The sequence below is a fragment of the Cricetulus griseus genome, chromosome 5 (assembly GCF_003668045.3).
Source record: "Cricetulus griseus strain 17A/GY chromosome 5, alternate assembly CriGri-PICRH-1.0, whole genome shotgun sequence".
NCBI lineage: Eukaryota > Metazoa > Chordata > Mammalia > Rodentia > Cricetidae > Cricetulus > Cricetulus griseus.
In genome coordinates, this window is record NC_048598.1 from 142,098,676 (window position 1) to 142,111,632 (window position 12,957).

Below are 12,957 nucleotides of genomic sequence, written 5' to 3' on the forward strand. Positions count from 1 at the left end.
CTTCTCCTGTGGAGACAAATGCAAAACCCCTACCCCAACGTAATACATGTCCAGGTTTCCATACCGAGGTCAGCACATCTTTGTAATACACTGGTTGGTTCAGTTCAGCAGTTTTTTCCATAGTCCAGTGTCTTTCCGCAGCTGTCTGCCCACTGTCATTGGCATTAAGAAAGTTTAACGTTAATAAAGCATTATGTAATCTATGTTTGGGGGGTTTTGACTTACCAGCTTGCCTATGGAGCATCTCCTTAAGTGTCCTGTTAGACCTTTCGACGACTGCTTGTCCTGTAGGGTTGTGTGGTATACCTGTGACATGCTTAATGTTATAATATTTGAAGAACTGTTCCATTTTTGTGGAGACATATGCTGGAGCATTGTCAGTTTTTATCTGCGCCGGTATGCCCATAACTGCCATCACCTCCAGTAGGTGTGTAATAACGGAATCAGCTTTTTCAGAGTTGAGAGCAGTAGCCCATTGGAAACCTGAGAATGTGTCAATGGTATGATGCACATATTTCAAATTTCCAAATTCTGTAAAGTGAAAGACATCCATTTGCCAGATCTCATTCCTCCGAAGGCCTTTAGGATTACATCCTGCTGGCAGTGGAGTTTGGTTATAAAAGGAACAAGTAGGACAGTTTCTCACTATCTCCTTGGCTTGTTGCCAAGTGATGGAGAAGCCCTTCTTTAAACCCTTGCTATTTACATGATGCTTTTTATGAAATTCTGAGGCTTCTAGCACAGTGCCAATCAATAAACGATCGATCTCATCATTGCCTTGTGCCAGTGGGCCTGGCAGACCCGTATGGGATCTGATATGCGTAATGTACAGTGGGTTACTTCTGTTTCTGATTGTTTCCTGTAACTGCAAGAACAATGAGGTTAGTTCAGTATTATCAGGGACGAATTCTGCAGTCTCTATGTGCAAGACGACTCTCTCTGCATATTGGGAATCAGTAACTATATTAAGAGGTTCCGTATAATCCATAAGCACCATAAGAATTGCATATAATTCTGCTTTCTGTACAGATGTATATGGACTTTGAACTACTTTACTTACCTCACCTGCTTTATAACCAGCCTTACCTGTTTTGTTAGCATCAGTGTAGAAGGTAAGAACTCCAGAAATGGGAGTTTGTCTTACAATGCGTGGAAGAATCCAAACTGTCTTTTTTATGAATTTAATTCTGTCGGTTTTGGGATAGTTGTTACTAATTGTTCCCAAAAAGTCGGTGAGAGCTATTTGCCAATATTCATTATCCTTCCATAAGGAGGAAATCTCATCATTAGTTAAGGGTACTATAATCTCTGCTGGGTCTTTCCCAGTCAACTGATGAAGTCTTAATTTGCCCTTAGCTCAGTCGGTAGAGCATGAGACTCTTAATCTCAGGGTCGTGGGTTCGAGCCCCACGTTGGGCGCCACGTGTAAGATTAATGTCTCTTTATTCAAGAAGACACCAAGGCAAAACACAGGCCAGAGCTAGGTTATAGAACCCAGCAAGCGCGGCCAGAACAAAAGGGGCCAGGGTCCCCACGTGCAGCCCCTTAAGAAGCTCCCTTACGTCACCCCGGCTTTCCTTCACCACGCCCTTATGGGCGAGTCCCGGGTCCACCTGGTACCTGTCCCAGGACTATTGGGCGGGGCTAGGGTGTCTCCCTACAAGGAACCATCACACTCAAGTGATGTAACTTCATTTAACATGTATACATACAAGTATATGTAATATATTTAATTTTTCATAAATACGAAATAGTATGATTCCCTATGTATTCAAAGCACCAAAACAGGAATTAGTGTAACTTCCTTGCTCAAAAGTATTTCCACATTCTTAGTTCTATAACAGATATTGTTTTATAAGCACAATCTCATATTTTCTCTTTATGTTTTGCTCTTTGCAACATATAAATTTCAAATCCATGTATATGGAATATATGTAATCTGGGACTATAACATTGACAAAAGCGAATCAAGTTACCTTCTTGATTCACCATTTTTTTTACAGTCACAAGAACAATAACTAAAAGTATAGCGAGGGGAGAAAGGGTCCTGTGTTTTGGGACTACCTAGCATATACAATGCACCTATTTATGAGACCTGGGATGATTCAGGTCTTGTGACAGTTATAGTTAGAACCTATGGAGGTGGTTTAGATCATTGGTGTACTGGAATAAATGTTTTCTCAGCCTGAAGGTAAAGACATCTCAAAAGGAATGGAAGAAGAGTAAAGGCCTTGAACAAGCACACAGCACATTGGGAAATATACACAAACAATTCACTATGTTGTATGATTAAAATATGTGTACAAAAGAGATATTAAGGGGGTACTACACAAAGCATTCAGTTCACTGGACTTTGACATTGTCTTGGAGGTACTCAGTGACAGTGGTATAGTCAGGAATGGAAAGGGTCATGGTAACATATAATGAAGGGGGTTATGAGGACTTTATGCCAAAACAGTATGCTCACAGAAGGTGATAAAAATTCAAGGAATATGACTAGACACAAAGAAATGTAGTGGGTTCTCAACCAATGAAAGCAGAAATTAATGATTATGATAATAATATTATTAAATTAAACAACTCAAAATTCTCAAAAGTAGTAGATAAGTGCAACAGGACACGATAACTAATATGTCAGGATAGAAAAGGTACAGAAATCCAGAACTCTATTTATATTCTGCCATAGAAATTTTTTATCATTTGCTAGAAGTTGAGCAAAGTAGAAAAGGTTAAAGAAAACAATTTTTAAAGTGTTTGATTTTTACTTTGAAGCCAGGTGCCAGTAGGACAACACAATAGAAATGTCCCTAGGCAGCCTGGAGATAATGAGGATGACTTAGAGCAGAGATGTCTCTTTTGAAGTAAATGATGCATGGATTGTAAGAAACACCATAGGAGAAGAGAACAGGATAAAAGGAAACATAAAAGCAAGCATGTAGGAAAGATGAGAAGTTGAAATTGGAGATGTAGGAGGGAAAGAGTTTATTTCTGAAATTTAATATCATATATGATTACTTTTGTTTGAAATTGGTACCTTTATTTTATATAAAAAGTGTTAGTCTCTCCATTAATGTCTCATGAAAATGACTAAATTAATTTTGGAATTTGAATTACAATGTAGCTCAGTTTACTTTCTTAAGCTTGTCTCAAAATGTAAGCAACAAATTGAAACAACTGCTATTTAATGTTGATCACACTGTTAATGTGGAGATTTAAAATTGGTCAAAGTGCAGCGAATAAATGATGATGGACAACTCAGCCCTAAATAAAACACACTTCCTCATAAGGTTTATAGAATATCGTAGAAGAAGGTGTGGAAAGACTGTCGTGACTGGTGGTGTCAATTTACCACACACTAGAGTTATTTTGGAAGAGGGAACCTCAACATAAAATCTTCCCCCACCAAATGGGGCTGTCTGCAAGCCTAGTGGCCGTTTTCTTCATTAGTGATTTATGTGGGATAGCAGGCCATTTTGAATGGTGACAGCCCTGGGCGTGTGGTCCTGAGTTCTATAAGAAAGCAGAGTGAGTAAGCCATGAGGATCAAGCTAGTAAGAAACATCCATCAAGAGATTTTTCTTCAGTTCCTGTCTCCAAGTTTCTGCATTGAGTACCCTGACTTCCCTCAATTATGAAGGAAGCCTAAGAGTTGTAACATGAAATAAATCCTTTTCTCCCCAAGTTGCTTTTGGTCAGGCATATACCATGGAAATAGAAACCTTAGCTAGACAGATTAGGGAGGACTACATGGAAATAGTGTCTTCTGGATCTGTCATGACCTTGTAGCATCACAGTTCTTACACATGACCTTTACAAGATCAAAACTCCAGCATGGGTGATGGAGGAACTTCACCTTCCTTCCCATCTCTGAAGCTATTGACAATTTTTGGATGCTGGGGGAAAGATACCTTAGTGATATGGCCACTTTCAGGGTATCCTTGTCTCAGTGGATGGCCCTATCTTCATGTACAACCAAGAAATAGTAATTTAACACAATAAACAACCAAATCTAAAGTAAAAAAAAAAAAAGAAAATTCAAAAAGAGTAGGAACATGAAGTTACCTGGGAAATGGGGGCTCAATGAAAAATTAGAAGGGATGAGTGGAAAGGGAATATAATCAAAATACATGTAAGAAAAATTTAAAATTTTAGCTATATTTCTAAAGAACATTTTAAAGAAGATCATTTATTCCTTTCTATATATGTTCAGGTTAACAGTTATAAGAGGCCATTGACCATATGGAGAGCAATTCCGTCTGTCATTCTACTATTTAGTAGTTTTTCAACCCATCTCAATTAAAGCATCAATTTCCTTTCCTTAAATTCAACTAAGGAAGTTAAACTTGACTACATTGTCCTAACTTACAGTCTCATATCTATTATCCAATGAACATGTGACTCTATAAAGCACTACTAAGAAATGGGATTATATTTCAAAGCATCCTATATATCTACATTGTATTTGATATCTGCTATATATAGCACAGACTTCATTGTTTAAGTAAAAGAACCCTTTCTGTCTCACTTTTCAAGGAATATCAAAACACAGTGTTGTCTAACCAGGATGACTTCCAAAAACTCTAGGGAAAAAATCTCCTTCTTCACCTCTGTCTGCTTATTGCAGTTTGGCATTCCAGTCCTTGCCTCTGCCTCCCAGGTAATCATATTCTATCCTATACATTCATATTCTTTTTATGTACAAATCTTTGCCTTTGTAATTACAAGTCATCTAGATAATGAAGAGTCACCTCATTTGTATACCATTAATTATAAGTTGAGAGGCTTTTTGTTTTGCAAAATAAGGATATAGGCATACATTACTTCCTAAGATATGGGCACATCTATCTAGGGGCTACCATTAAACCCACTAACACACTGTAGGTGAAATTCTTAAGTCTACAAAATATACTTGCTTTTTCAAAAATTGGCACCATTGAGAAACAAAGAAAACTTTGTGTGGATTTCAGACATTTTCAGTTATCAAAAGAGCATAAATGAAAAGACAAAATAACTATTTCTTTTATATTTTGATATTATGATAGAAGTATATAATTTTCTCTTCCCTTTCTTCCTTTCACACTCTCTGATATTCCCCTCTTTCTCTTTTTAAAATTCATGGCCTCCTTTTTATCAAATATATACACATATATATTTACACACACACACACACACACACACACACACACACACACACACACACACACATACATATCCCAAATGCAACCTACTAAGACAGTACAATGTTACTTATGTATATGTTTTCAGGGCTGACCATTTGGTATCAGATAAAAATTCTCATGCTTTTCCCTGGGGAATACTATTTCTCCCACTTTCAGAATTTCATAGTTGCCTATAGTTCTTTGTGTAGTGTTGAGCCCTCATGAGCTTTCTTACATCCGTGTAAGCATGTCTATTGATGCTGTCCTTGTTCAGTTCATGTTTGGGGAGATGTGATGGTGAGAAATTATGTACACATCTTCTGACATGACTAAGAATCACAGTCCCGTAGCAAACTCTCTGATCCTCTAGTTCTTACAAATTTCCCACTTCCTCTGAGATTGATAATCCCTGAGGCCTAGGTGCAAGTGTTGTGTTGTAGATTTATCAGTTGGGATGGGGATGCACAACTCAGCATTTTGGTCATTTGGGGTTTTCTGTAATGACCTCATTCTGTATCAATGTGAACTTTTCTCGATGAAGGGTCAGGATTGTACTTACTGTGGGTATAAAGACAAATATTTAGAGTATTGGTAGGAGTTCTTCTGGCTTATTAGAGTAGTGCTTGTACATTCTTCTCCAAGACCCATCTACTTCACTAAGGCTGGGTATTTGGTTGTTTCCATTACCCAACATAATTTTCTCCATGTTGCAGAGTTCTTATGTCAAATTACACAGCTTTGAGTTGCTGGTAAGGTATGTGTGCCACTACTGAACCCACTAGTTATTGTTGCAGTTCATATATTTCATAGCCAGAGATGACTGTCACTAGCTTCTCTGTTTTGGAAGCTTACATGATACATTTTGTTACCATGGAAGTGAATCAATGGGGAGGAAGCTTTCAGTTCAATTCCAGCTCAGGGAACTCTGAGCCTGTCTGAAGTACATGGTGTCTTCAGCAACAAGGACTTGCCTTCTACTTCTGGTGGATGGGAAATCAAGTGCAAGAGCAATAACCTATATGCTTTAGGAGTCTCTTGGAAAGCTCAACCAACAGTTCAAAAGAAGGCATCTCATGCTTGGTGTTAGGACATTTGGTTAGATAGTCTTTTGCTCTTGAATGGAGCATTGTTAAGCCACATGGAAAATTATATTTAAACTGTTACTACATTTATATGCTGACTTTATAAATGTATGTATGTATGTATGTATGCATGTATGTATGTATACAGAAAGTTAATAGTATAATTCCTTCTGACTGTTAAAATTCTAATGAAAGTTTTAGTAAGTGCTTGACACTAAGCCAGATAACTTGGGTTCAATATCCAGCATGCATGTGGTGGGAGGAGAGAACTGATTCTCTCATGTGGTCTTCTGACTTCAATACACTTGCTATCCAGCTATGTTGACACTTCCTAAATACATAAATCAATAATTTTACAAAAAGAATTTGAATGAATCCTAAGATGGAAAAGAACAGCTTCCCCATAAATTATTGGAATGAATTTAGGTTTTGTAGCATAGCTATTTCATAAGATGGACAGCAAGAACACTGGTCTTCAGTTTCTATTCGTTATAGGCCTTGTAAGTCTATCTAATAAATTTCATACCATTGTATTACAATGTTACAGGCATTGTAAGTCTACCTGATTGATTTCAATATATTTATAGCAATCAATTTATTGCTTTCCCAGTTAAATATTTTATGACACATTTTTGGGGATATTTGAAAGCTTTTGATCAATTCTCAAAATTCTTGATAAGTTGATTTTGAAAATGATTCCCTTTATGTTCATTTTTTAAATCAAAGAATGGAAATTTGAAGTTTAGCTCACAGCCATTCCAGAAACAATTCCAGTTTTATCTTAATGTTATTTTGTTATGGAAGCAATCATAATAAACATGTGATCATTTCAACTGAAAATCAGTGTTTCTCTGAAGGACTTCACTGAGTTGAGAACCCAGGAGGACTCAACTGTGGTAATAAACTTAAGCACTGTGGTTAGTGTGTATGTGATTTATCAGCTAGCTAGGAATGCTGCCTTCTGATCACAAACCTCATGCAGTGCTCTCATTGACTTTATCTCATTATCAGAATTTCAGTGAACAGGACGGAAATGTTTTCATACTTCATTTATAAAGCAATGCTTATTTTATATTCAATAAGTAGAAAATCCTTGAATACTGAAAGGAATCAATTCAGGTAAAGACACATTGGCAAAAATTACAGGCAGAGTAAACAATATGAGAAAAAAATCAATTCTCAGAAAAACATCTTTCTTTGAGTATGGATGTGCCAAGGGCTGAAAATAACTTTAGAGCAACAAGGAAACATCTAGTGGCAGAACGCATGTTAAGACAAAGAAAAAGGCAGAAAACAAAAAGCCTGGGAGGCTCCAATACTCCTGTTCTTCAGTCTCTTCTTCAATTAATATTCCTAATGTATCCCTCAGTTTTTTTAGATAGGTACAAACAAGAAAAAATAAATTGAGTTTATACTAATCTGACTGTTGATGCAAATCAGATACTAGGTCTGCATGTCCAGATGTTGCTGTGTGCTCTGCAGGAGACATCAGCAAGTGAGAAAGTAGGTTCATTTGCATAGTAGCACTTAGAAACCACACTCCTTTCTTTCTCTAACATTTTGCCATAACAAAAGCCTATAAGTAAAGGTTTCTAAAATTTATTTAGCTAGTATTTTAGTTCAGTAGCATTTACTTTAGAAAAATCTGGTTTGGCCATTAAATATCAGAACATTTCTACTCTTCTCTAAGTTTAAAATGGTTTAATATTTTATGAATTTGAATATTAAAATATCAAGAAATTTCTGGGAAATTGTTTATATATTTGCATATTTATAAAATGTAAATTTATTAAAGCAAAAATATAGGAAACTGTATTGTTCAAACTAAGATCATTGAATTCTTGTGAACAGATATTATTTGCAATGGTGTTATGATTTTCAAATTGAAAAGGCATCAGAGTGGGAATTTTATAAAAAGTATACAAAGCATAATACTCATAGTAGACCCACACCATGTGTTAATTCACATACTGTTCTGTGAAGTGTAGAGAGCAACAGTGTGAATTGTTAACTTGCTTCTCTGGTATCTGAAAATTTCAAGGAAAATTGAACAATTGGGCAAGTATTATTTTTTTCTTTTCTTATATTAAATTTTGTAGGTAGATGTAATAAGTTTTGCCACTCAAAATTATCTAGTCAAACAATATGAATTATTTTAGCACCTCACTTCTCATCAGCTAAAGGAAATCAATTAAAAATGCTTAAAAATTCAAATGGATCCCCTAAAAATTCCCCTGTGCCAGACCTCTCTCCAAACCTGCACTATCTCCCTCTATCAAGGCATCCAGATCAAAGCAGAAACAGGCACCTACAGCTAAACACTGAGCCAAGCTCCTGGAACCCAGTTGTGGAGAGGGAGGAGGGGTGAGCAAAGAAGCCAAGACCGTGCTGGAAAAACACAGAAACAGTTGACCTGACCCAGTGAGAACACAGAGACCTCTAGTCATAAAGCTGGGGAACCAGAATTGGAATGAACCAAGGCCTCTGAATGTGGGTACCAGCTAGGAGGCCTGGGCAGTCTCTGGGACCTCTAACAGTGGAGTCAGTGTTTATCCCTAGAGCACAAATGAACTTTGGGAGCCCATTCCCTATGGAGGGATACTATTGCAGTCCAGATACAGGAAGGAGGGACTGGGCCCTCCCCCAAATGATGTGATGGACTTTGATGGTCCCCCCTTGGAGGGCCTCACATCCCTCAGGAGGGAGTGAGGGGTGGGTTGGGGGGTTGGTGTGGATCATGGGAGGATTGGAGGGCAAGGAAATGGGTGGATGAATATATAGATAAGAGTGACAAAAAGAATTTAGTAAAAATATTTTTAAAAATTCAAATGGAAAACCTGGAACCTATAAAACTACCAAGAAAAAAGAAAAAAAATACTTTAGGATATTAGAATTGGCAGGGATTGTTTTTGTTATTACTGTTGCTGTTGCTTATATTTTATTTATTTGTTTATTGTATCAGACATTACATCCAGACCACAGATTCGTCTTCTTCCATTATTTCCAGTCTTCCCCCAGCACTACATAGAAATACCCTGTGTTGAAAAACAAACAAAAAACCAAACAAACAAACAACAAAAAGTAAAAATATCACATCATCAAAGAATGTCACTATGGATGTAGTCCAAATAATTGAAATAAGTATGCCTAAGAAGCCAATGAACCTCTTTGCTCCAGGAAACACTACTCACAAGAGCCAAGCAAAAGAAACACTTGAATGTATAGCATACAAATTAGGTTCAGTCACAGAAAGAAGGGAAATCTGCTATTTTGACAATATGGATATAATTAATAGTCATCACTTTAAGAAAAACAAGCCAGACACAATTAGGCAAATGCCATATGATCTAACTCATATGGGGAATTTTTAAAAATATTGATGTTGTTGGTCGATGATGGTGTATGATTTAATCCTGGCAGTCTGGAAGGCAGAGGTGGGTAGATCTCTGGTAAGTTCAAGGCCAGTCTGGTCTACAGAGTAAGTTCCAGGGCAAACAGAAGTACAAAGAGGAATGCGATAATGAGAAGTGTCCCCGCAAAATGTTGATGTTGGGGCTGTAGAGATGCTAAAGCCATTAAGAGCAAATGATGCTCAGCTAAAAGATCTAACTGCTTACAACTGTCTAACTATGGTACCAGGTGACCTATGCAATTTTCTGGCTTCTATGTGTATCTGTATACATGTCGCACATATATATACTTGCAGATAATCACACTTGCATATTAAAATGAAAATTAAAAATAAAGTTGATGCTCTAGAAGTTACGAATATAATAGTGCTTAAAATACATATGAGAGTGGGCACTAAGTTGGAGTTGCACGAGGAGTCAACTTTTGAGAACAAAATTACTTTTTATCTTTGTATAATCCATGGGAAAATCCTCAGCACAGGATAGTGAAAAATAAAACAGTGTACACATATGTGGGAAAGAATGTGTCAAATGAAACATAATTTAACTATTGATGCTAATATTTTCATTAATAATATCATTAACTATCAATGTCCTATGCTAGGAGATTATTTATCCACACACTCAATAAATATACATTGATCATTGAAAGGTGAACTTTCATATTTGATTTCTCTTGTAGAGTATTTACTTTGATTAACAAATCAATATGAATTTGGAAGCTTTGATTATTAAAGTCCATGCTCATAAAGTATTTTAGATTTTTGGGAAAATTATAGCATATTGAGATGATTATAGCATATCAATTTCTAAGTAATTTTTTCACTTTGACATGTAAGAATGCATAAGAAAATGGTCAAGTCAGTTATTAATGTGACAATTAAACCAACTATTGATAGGATAGTTAAATTAGTTGAACTAAAAAAAGACCTATAGAAAATTCATTTTCTTGTATGGTCATACAACCAAGTGAGTATTTCTTTCATCATATTCTAGTTACCTTTTACTATGGGTAACATAAAACACCACAGTTTATAAGCATCTGAAGTAAAGATCAGTTATTTTGCCTTCATGATAACTATAAACAAGTCAACAATTTACTTTACTCTATAAAGCATGGATGTCAAAGCTAGATCTTTAAGCTTCAGATTGTATGATTGTTAGTTCACATTTCTAAGCAGATATTACAAGATGTTTTAGCCATTTTAGGATAGCAAATGGCCATTGATTGAAAATCTAATTTCCTAGTCACTTGAGGTTAATTACCCAAAAGCGTTGCAAAGACTAAATTTTGCTACATTAAGCATCATTGCTGATCTAAACACACCACTAAGCATATTCCTTATATTCTTTTCTTTCAAAGAACCAACTTCTTTGTTCACTGAATATTTATGCTGAATGTAGGTGGGTTTTGAATAGTTATACTTCTACCAGAGTGGTCAGACATACTGACAACTCTTTTTATATACTATGCCATCTTGCCAGCCTTGGTTTGATTTTTTTCCATTTTTTGCAGAGAAGGACGAGTGATGAGCAAAGGGGTCCAGACCAGGCTGGTGAAACCCACAGAAAAAGCTGACCTGAGCAATGAGAACTCTTGGTCCCTAGACTGATACCTGGGAAACCAGCACAGGACTGATCTAGACCCCAGGAATGTGGGTGTCAGTGAGGAGACCTTGGAAATCTATGGGGCCTCCTTAGTATATCAATACTTGTTTTGAATTTTTTAAACAGAATATGAAACTATAGCAAATACCCATATATTGTACCCATAGCAAATACTGAAATATTTAGTTGAATAAATGTAGGACTCAGTCTGCCTCATATCCATTGAGCATATGATGTTATGGCTGTTATCTTGAAGTTTTTGTGTGATTCCTAACAATGGGAAATGGTGTGTCTCTTATTCGTTTGCCTGTTCTTTAGACTCTTTTCATCCTATTGAGTTGCCTTGTTCAAACTAGACGTGAAGACTTTTGCCATGTCCTATTGTATCCTGTTTAGTCATGTTTGGTTATTAACACTTGGAGGCCTGATTTCTGAAGGGTGAGAGTATCTGGGAAAAGAACAATTTGAGGGAAGTGGCAACTATGGTCACTATGAAAGAATAATCTATTTTCAATAAAATATAGATTTTTTTAAAGGGGGAAGACCTGAGGGGAAAAGAAGACATGCTAATTGAATACTCTATATTATTTCTAGAATCTTAAATTGAGAATAATATATTGATACATGAAATATCACATGAAGATTACATAAGTGGGATGGGAAATACAGCTTACAAGGAAAAAGACACAGGCAAGACTGGGAGCAGAAACACACAAGAAATTGAAAATATAGGTATATTATTCACTTATATTCTCATGATATCCTATGACATTTGTGATGGAGAAAATTATAACTTCTTGAGCATCTTTGCCTATCATACTTGCAAAATAAAGTTCCCAGAAAAAAGACTTTGTTAATTTTAAGAATGATCAGCATTTTGTAATTGTGAACAGCCAGAATACTGCAGATCCAAAATCAAACTGATTTTTTAATCATCTTTACTCTGATGAAAGACATTTATTGATGAAATCATTGTTACTGTCATGAAAACTTCTGGATGGTGCTAACTTAACAGACCACTAGCTTTCACTAACCCAGTTACTACTAATGTTATCAGATCATTATCTGAAACCTGACAGATTGCCCTGTAATCCATCCAACTGTACTCCATCCAACTGACATTTCCAATGAGATATTTGCAAAGTGTTATTTTTTCTTTAATTACTACTCATATTCACATATCCATCCCCTGCATTCCCTTGCCCTCCCATCCTCCCATGTTCCCCACCAACCCCCAACTCATCCCCCAACTGCTCCCCAGAGATAGTGAGGCCCTCCATGGGGGACCTTCAAAGTCTGTCATATCATTTGTGGGAGGGGCTAGGCCCTCCTTGCTGTATCTGGGCTGCAATAGTATCCCTCCATAGAGAATAGGCTCCCAAGGATTTACAACTTTTCTTTGTTCTATAAATAGTTAAACTCTTCATGAAACTATTACTGCCTTAGATAGAAACATGAACTCATGTTCCCTTGCCATGGTCACTCATATTTGGCAGTTGTACTATGAACTAGCATGTTCCTCGGAGTTTGAAGAAAATAAATTGAACCACAGGGGCCAAACCACAATTACTATTGTTATTTCATTATGATTAGCACAATATATTCACATTTTAGAACTTACATTTTGACCCTTATGTTTATATAACTTGCACTACAGTATTTACTTTTACTTAGAAAGTTACTATGAAATGTTTCACT

General features: G+C 36.4%; 1 non-coding gene across 1 annotated transcript; it reads left to right on the plus strand.

Annotated features, from left to right (window-relative positions):
* The first annotated feature begins 1,348 nt into the window (after positions 1-1,348).
* Trnak-cuu lies at positions 1,349-1,419 on the plus strand. The gene has a single exon. It is a non-coding gene; the product is annotated as a tRNA-Lys (tRNA).
* The last annotated feature ends 11,538 nt before the right edge of the window (positions 1,420-12,957 follow it).